Source organism: Nannospalax galili, unplaced genomic scaffold, assembly GCF_000622305.1.
Source record: "Nannospalax galili isolate Female #2095 unplaced genomic scaffold, S.galili_v1.0 scaffold140, whole genome shotgun sequence".
Lineage (NCBI taxonomy): Eukaryota > Metazoa > Chordata > Mammalia > Rodentia > Spalacidae > Nannospalax > Nannospalax galili.
This window is the reverse complement of record NW_008352267.1, coordinates 11886909-11894367: the sequence shown is the minus strand read 5'-3', so window position 1 is coordinate 11894367 and position 7459 is coordinate 11886909. Positions and strand designations below refer to the sequence as shown.

At 39.7% G+C, this 7459-nt stretch overlaps 1 pseudogene; it reads right to left on the bottom strand.

The window, feature by feature from the left end:
• Nucleotides 1-5812: 5812 nt before the first annotated feature.
• LOC103746807 lies at nt 5813-6248 on the bottom strand (annotated as a pseudogene).
• Between the last annotated feature and the right edge of the window lie 1211 nt (nt 6249-7459).

Sequence of the window (7459 nt, the reverse complement as noted above, 5' to 3'; positions counted from 1 at the left end):
AGTGGCCGCGCCACGCAGGGATGCAAAGGCAGTTGGGGTGGGAAGAAGCCCCAAGATTTCCCAGGGAGTGGATTGAGTAGCTAGGTTGTACTGGATGCAAAGGATCAGGGAGAGGAAAGGTAAGCTTCGGAGCCCCAGAAAGAGGCTGTAAGCCCCAGCAAGACCCTGGCAGGTGTTGCAGGACCAGGGAAGTACAGGGAGGTGAGGGCAGGGCCAGGTCCAGGAGCCGTGCCCCTGGGGCCCAAGAAAGGCCCTAATTTGGTCTGGGTGTGAAGGGTCAGGAAGCAGTATTGGTTCCCCCGTTGTCTGGGGCCCCAAGTCTAGGGATGGCGCAGGTTCCAAACTAGGAGTAGCGAACAGCGGGGGAGATGGAAGGGTGAATGTGGCTTGGGGAGTCAAGGCGCGGAGGGCTGCGCTATAGACTTACCCCAAGAGGCCTGAGGATAGGAGTCGATGTTGAAGACTTTTAAAGATGCTTGTTGTATTTGGCTTTAATTATGTTGAGATATGTTCCTTGCAGTCCAATTCCCTCTAGGACTTTGAACATAAGTGCATGTTGAATTTTGTCAAAGGCTTTCTCTGCATCTATTGAGATGACCATGTGGTTCTTGTCTTTGAACCCATTTATATGATTTATGATGTTTATTGACTTACATATATTGAACCATCTCTGCATCTCTGGAATAAACCCATCTTGATCATGGTGGATGATATTTTTGATGTGTGTTTCTATGTGGTTTGCAAGTATTTTGTTGAGAATTTTTGCATCTATGTTCATTAAGGATATGGGTCTATAGTTTTCTTTTTTGGTTGTATCCTTACCAGGCTTTGGTATTAGAGTGATGCTGGCTTCATAGAAGGAATTTGGAAATTTTTAGGTTTTCGAATTTGGTAGCATATAGGTTTTTAAAGTATTCCCTTATAATGTTCTGTATCTTTCTGGTGTCTGTTGTGATGTTTCCCCTTTCATCTCTGATTTTGTTGATTTGGAAGTTTTGTATTACTGTTTCAATTTCTTTTTGTGTTATGGGTCTGTTTAAGCTGTTAATCTCTTCTTGGTTTAGTTTTGGTGGTTCCCATGCCTTTAGATATCCATCCTTTTCTTTTAGGTTTTCTAATTAAGTAGCATATATTTTTTTTAAAGTATTCTCTTATAATGTTCTTTATAAGGGATGTCTCCCCTTTCATCTCTGATTTGGTTGATTTGGAGGTACTCTTTCTTTCTTTTGGTTAACTGGGCTAGTGGTCTATCAATCTTGTTTATCGTCTCAAAGAACCAGCTCTTGGAGTCATTGATTCTTTGTATTGTTTTCTTTGTTTCTATTTCATTAATTTCCACTCTGATTTTTGTTAATTCTTCTTCTCCACTGGGTGTGGGTTTCATTTGCTGTTGCTTTTCAAATCACTTGAGTTGCATTGCTAAGTCATTTTTTTTAATGTCCTGATTTTTTGATGTAGGCACTTAGAGCTATAAACTTCCCTCTAAGAACGGCTTTCAGCGTGTCCCAGAGGTTTTGTTGTGTTGTATTGTCCTTTTCATTTAATTCCAGGAATACTTTTATTTCTTTCTTAATTTCTCTTTTGACCCATTCATCATTCAGGAGTGTGTTGTTTAATCTCCATGTGTTTGTGTGGTGATTTTGGGTTCTTCGTGTGTTGATTGTAAGTTTTATTGCATTGTGGTCTGATAGAACACATGGAATTATTTCAGTCTTTTTGTATTTGCTGAGCTGTGTTTTGTGCCCCAGTATATGGTCGATTTTGGAGAAAGTTCCATGGGATGCTGAGTAGAAAGTATGTCCTTTGGTACTTAGGTGGAATATTCAGTAGATGTCTGTTAGGTCCATTTGATATATGGTATTGTTTAATTCAGATGTCTCTCTGTTAATTTTCTGTGCTGTTGACCTATCTAATAGTGACAATGGGGTATTGAAGTTCTCTATTCTAAATGAGTTGGGATTAATCTGGGTCTTAAAGTCCCATATTACTGTTTTTATGAAGTTGGGTGCATCATAGTTTGGTGAATATGTGTTCATGATTGTAATATCTTCTTGGTTTATTGTTCCTTTGATCAGAATGAGGTGTCCCTCTTTGTCTCTTCCGCTTAATATCTGTTCTGATTAGTTTTAGTTTAAAGTCTAGTTTGTCAGGTATTAGAATTGCAATGCCTGCTTTTTTCTTACTACCATTCACTTGGTATATTTCCATCCTTTCACCTTAAGGTAATGCCTGTTCTTGAAAGTGAGATGAGTTTCTTGCAGACAACAAGAAGATGGGTTTTGTTTCTTAATCCATTCAGCTCTCTGTTTCTTTTGACTGGGGAGTTCAGCCCATTGATATTTAAAGTTATTAATGAGATATGTGTATTGAATCTTGTCATTTTTATTTCTGTTCACATTCTTGATATAGCTGTGCATTTCCACAGTTAAACCTTCACAGAATTTCTTTCTGTCACCCCTTGGGTATAGTCATTCCTTTCTTCATCTCTTTGTATTGCTTCAAGAACTCTCTGAAAGGCTGTTTTTATGGACATGAATTCTTTCAGCCTATTTATGTCATGGAAGACTTTTCTTTCCCCTTCAACTATGATAGACGTTTTGGCTGGGTAAGTAGTCTGGGTTGGCATCTGTGATCATTCAGAGCTGGAAATACTTTGGTCCAGGCTCTTCATGGAAGACTTTTCTTTCCCCTTCAACTATGATAGACATTTTGGCTGGGTAAGTAGTCTGGGTTGGCAGAGCTGGAAATACTTTGGTCCAGGCTCTTCTGGCTTTCATAGCACTGAAAAGTCAGCTGTAATCCTGATGGGTTTTCCTTTATATGTGATTTGTTGTTTTTCTTTTGCAGCTTTCAGTATTTTCTCTGCGTTCTGAACATTTAGTGTTTTTACTCTGATATGCCATGGAGAGTTTCTTTTCTGGTCCTGTCTATTTGTTGTTCTAGATGCTTCTCGTATTTGTATGGGCATGTCTTTCTTTAATTTTGAGAAGTTTTCTTCCACAATCCTGTTGAAGATCTGTTTCATACCATTATCTTGAGATTCTTCTGCTTCTTGTATGCCTATGATTCATAAGTTTGGGATTTTTATGGTGTCACACAATTCTTGCACATTCCCTTCTTGTGTTTTTAAAAATTTTTCATAATCTTTGCTTGAGTGGTCTAATTCGTCCACTTTATCTTTCAGTCTATTGGTAACACTTTCTCCTGTCATTTCTAATTGGCTTACTGAGTGTTTCACTTCCTTCTTCATTTCAGCCTAAGTATTATCAATATTTCTAACTCTTCTGAATTTTTTCAGAAGATTATTTCTATCTTCCTTCAGTTCTTTGATTTCTTTGTGTGTTCTTTCAATTCGCTGAATTCTTTTATCATGTATAATTGTTCTTTGGAGTACCATGTCCTGTGTTCTCTCTAGGGGGTTCTCATTGTACTCCTCTAGAGGACTATCGGTACTTGGTGGGTATGTATTATTTTGTTTTTTCATGTTATTATTGTTTTCTTTGTGACTTTGACGTGAATTTCCTTTGTAGTTTCTGATTCTTTTGTGAAACTCAAGCCTTCCTTTGTTGAGTTTAGTTCTGCTTCTTTTTGTAAACTTTATATGTCTTTGTGGTTTACTTGTTGGGCATGAAAAGCTTGTTGGTCTAGGCTTCAGGTTCTCTCTTTTGATTTTATATTGGAGTGGCCTAATTGCTTTTGTCTTCAGGAGTTCCCACAGAGGCCCAAGTGAAATGAGGCTCAGATGACATCAGGCTTTCTCCTAAGGTATGGGTCCCTCAAGGAAAGATGCTGCCCTCAAGAATTTGGGGGCAGGCTGGCCTGGGAGAATGGCCCAGGATAGATGTTGGTCTCAGGAAGCTGGTGGCTGTCCCACCTAGGGAAGTAAAGGGAGGTGAGGGTGGGACCAGGCCTAGAGGGTTCCTGGGAGCTGGCAGGGAGGAAACGGGTTGGTCTAGATGCAATGGATCAGGAAGAAGTGGTGGTTCTGGGATGAGAGGTTGGCCCCGGTACCTGGGGTACCAAGACAATAAATGGGCCTGTAGCCAGCCTGGGAGGAGAGACTCGGCAGGGGTGGAGGTGGTGGTGGGGGATCTGAGAGAGTGAAAGAAGCTGGGGGAGTCAAGGCCCTGGGCAACGTTGGAAGGTGCTGGTACCAGGACACTGGAAGTTGTGTAGCCCAGGAAGCAAAGAGATATGAGGGCGGGACCTAGTCCAGAGGGCTCCTGGGGACCAGGAAATGTGCTGGCACCAGGCCACCCAGAGGCTGTGCAGCCCTGGGAAGTAAAGGGAGGTGAGGGTGGGACCAGGCCCAGAGGGATTCTGGGGAAGGTAGGGAGGAACTGGGTTGGTCTGGATGTAAAGGATCAGGAAGCAGTGGTGGCTCTGGGCCAGGAGGTTGGCCCCTGTGTCTGGGATGCCAAGACAAGAAAAGGGCCCAGCCTGGGAGGAGAGACTCGGCAGGGGAACTGGGAGGATGAAAGAGGCTGGGGGAGTCAAGGTGCGCTAGGCGTGCTGGATTTACCCAGGGAAGGTGCTGGGACCAGGACAAAGGAGGCTGTGCAGCCTGGGGAAGTAAAGGGCTCAGTCCAGTTTTTAATTGAAACCATTTACATTTAGGGTCACTCTGTGAGTGTACTGGCTCCTGTCATTTTGCTGCTTTCTAATGTTTGATTCTGTCGTAATTCACAATAACTTATCTAGTGGTTGTCACTCTTCTTGTAAGATTTAGTTTTTTTTCTATCCTCTCTTGGTTCTTTATATGTTTATTTGCTCTGTGTAGAACTTATGTATCCTCTGCAATGCTGACTTTGTGTCCAATTTTTTTTCCTGTATAATAAGCATGGAGTATTTTTTATTTAAATTTCAAATTGTAGTCAATTCTTGATTATATATACACAGGAAAACACTTTGGCTTACTGTTTCACAGTGTTTCTATTTTAACTTAACCAACTTGTTGACACATAATTTACTCAGAAAGGCTTCCAGAAAAGGCTTCCATAGAAAAGATATAGGGCTGTTTCACAGACTTCACATAAATCAGCAAAGTATGAACAGTAAATTTTATTTTAAAAGCTAGAGAGAGCATATTATTATTGCTTTAGTGATATGACATTAAAGAAGCTTCCAAAGTGGGTAAATTGGTTACCCAAGGCAAATAAAAGTCATTATTCCTTGGACTTTGATGATATCAATTCTCACTTCACAAAATAAGAATAAAAAAATATTGTTATTGATTCAAAAGTGGTCTCCCTTCCCCCTCACCACCCTTGCTCTCCCAACCCCTCCTCCCCTGACTTTAGGTCCTCTGCTGCTTCCTTTTATTATAGTTGATAGAACAGTAATTTTTTTATTTTTTAAAATAATTTATTGAAAATTTCATACAGGCATATAAGCATATAAGGTGTTTTGATCAAGTCCATGCCCACTCCCTCCCCTCCAGTTCCTCCCATATCTCCCTATAACGTTTTTCTGACAACTTAATGTACTCTTTATTGTTCTTTTTTTAATGGGACTTTTGGCTACTCTAACATTCCCCCCTCTGAAGAGGTAGCCCTAAAATCTTTTAAGAAGGTATTCAAAATTTTTAGTCATTATTCTTTTTTCAATTCTGAAGAATAACTTTGAAGGTCAAAGTAAGCTGAGATGCTTTTATTTTCTTTGAGGGCTTGAAATACATCACTATATATTCTTGATGTTCAGAATTTCAGTTGAGAAATAAACTTCTGTTCCAAGGTTTTGCCTCCATGATTGAGTTGGCACTTCTTTCTTGAATCTTTCAGTATTCCTTCTCTGTTTTGATACTTTTGGTATTTTAATTCACTTTGATGAGGGAATCAGGGTAGCAAATGGTGCAAACATCATGAGTCACCAGATAAGGGTTTCCTTTTGTGCCCACAAAGATATTTCTTACTTTGTACAACTTGTACTTGGCCTTTGCAGGTAGATCAGACAGAAATTCTCTCCAGTGTTGTCAATGCTGATAACATCCATAAACCCAGCAGGGTAGAGGTTATATCACTTCTGACTTTGCCATCAATCTTAATGAAGCACTGCACGCAAATCTTTTTTACTCCATTTCTGGTGAGAGCATACTTAAGTCTGTTCTTTAGGAAAATGATGAGAGGCAGACATTCTCTCAGCTTATGAGGACCAGTAGATGGACGAGGAGCAAACACTGGCCAGTTTATCCAGCATCCAATATTTTGGAGCTATTACTGCTTCAAATGTTTCTTGGGACCATGAGCCATGACTGTCCTCGGAATGGAAAGAGGTGAAGTGTAGTTTCTTAAAACTGATATGAGCATGTAGCTCAGTAGCAAAATATCTACTTAACATGAAGATACTAGGTTTGCTCTCCAGAACCATTTTGGAAGATGAAAACAACCTATAGTAATAACCATAACATATACACAAACTACATATAGTGCTTAAATATAGTAATAGTCAATTATAAATTATTATCAGCACAATGTAATAACAATAGGGAAGGGGGGACAAAGGTAACATTGCATGAACTAAAGGAATATTAGTCAATAAAGATAAGAATAAAAATCCCACAAAAAATACTGAAAAGCACTACAAAGGAAAACGTGAAAGGAAAATAAGGAGTAATAGAAATGATGAAGATGAGGGAAATCAAAGAACAAAAACAACACAAATAATTAAAAAAACAAAAAATCAAAAAAGGGTAAGATAGGAAAGAGGAGTTGACAAAAGAGAATCTATTCCAACTGAAGATTTAAGAAGAACTGGGGTGGCAGATTAAAGAGATGAAGGAAGCAACGAAGAATTAAATGTTAAAGGAAAAGAAATAAAATTAAAAGGGAAGGAAAAAAGAAAAAGTGAAACTAAAAAACACAATATTTGTTCAAACTAAGTAGATAGCTTAAAATGTGTCTTTCTAAAAAAGAAACGCAAAACAAAACAAAAAACAAATATAGATCAATTATGAGGGTGGGGTGAATGTTTGCAGTCTATGCTGAACAGATCTTTTTGTGATTTCCTTGGCTTTGTCTTTTAGAGAGAGTATCACCAGAACACTGCCTTTTTCTTCTGTTGTTCATGTGCCTCTCCCAGCAACCATAGGGAGCGGTTTCTGGCACAGCCAGCTGTAGTCACTGACTGCCCAGCTCCACACCAAAGGGAAGGGCACATAGTTTAGGATCCTGTCAGTCCCTCTCTCCAGGCTACTGTAGTTTTCCAAAATTTAATCACTTGTAATGTAATCTCTTGGGACTGCTCCTTTCCCACCCTCTGCTCCCCTAGTTAGTTTCCCAAACTGATGGTCCTAGATGGCAAACCACCTTTGCTTCCAAGAATTTGCAGGCCCACGCTTGTGGAGTTCTACCCACGATCCCACTTGGAAGTCTTGCTATTTATATGTAATAGTCTGAAGATATGTCTGAAATGTGATTCCTAGTTAATTAATTCCAGTAACTGATAGGTGGTAGAATCTTTA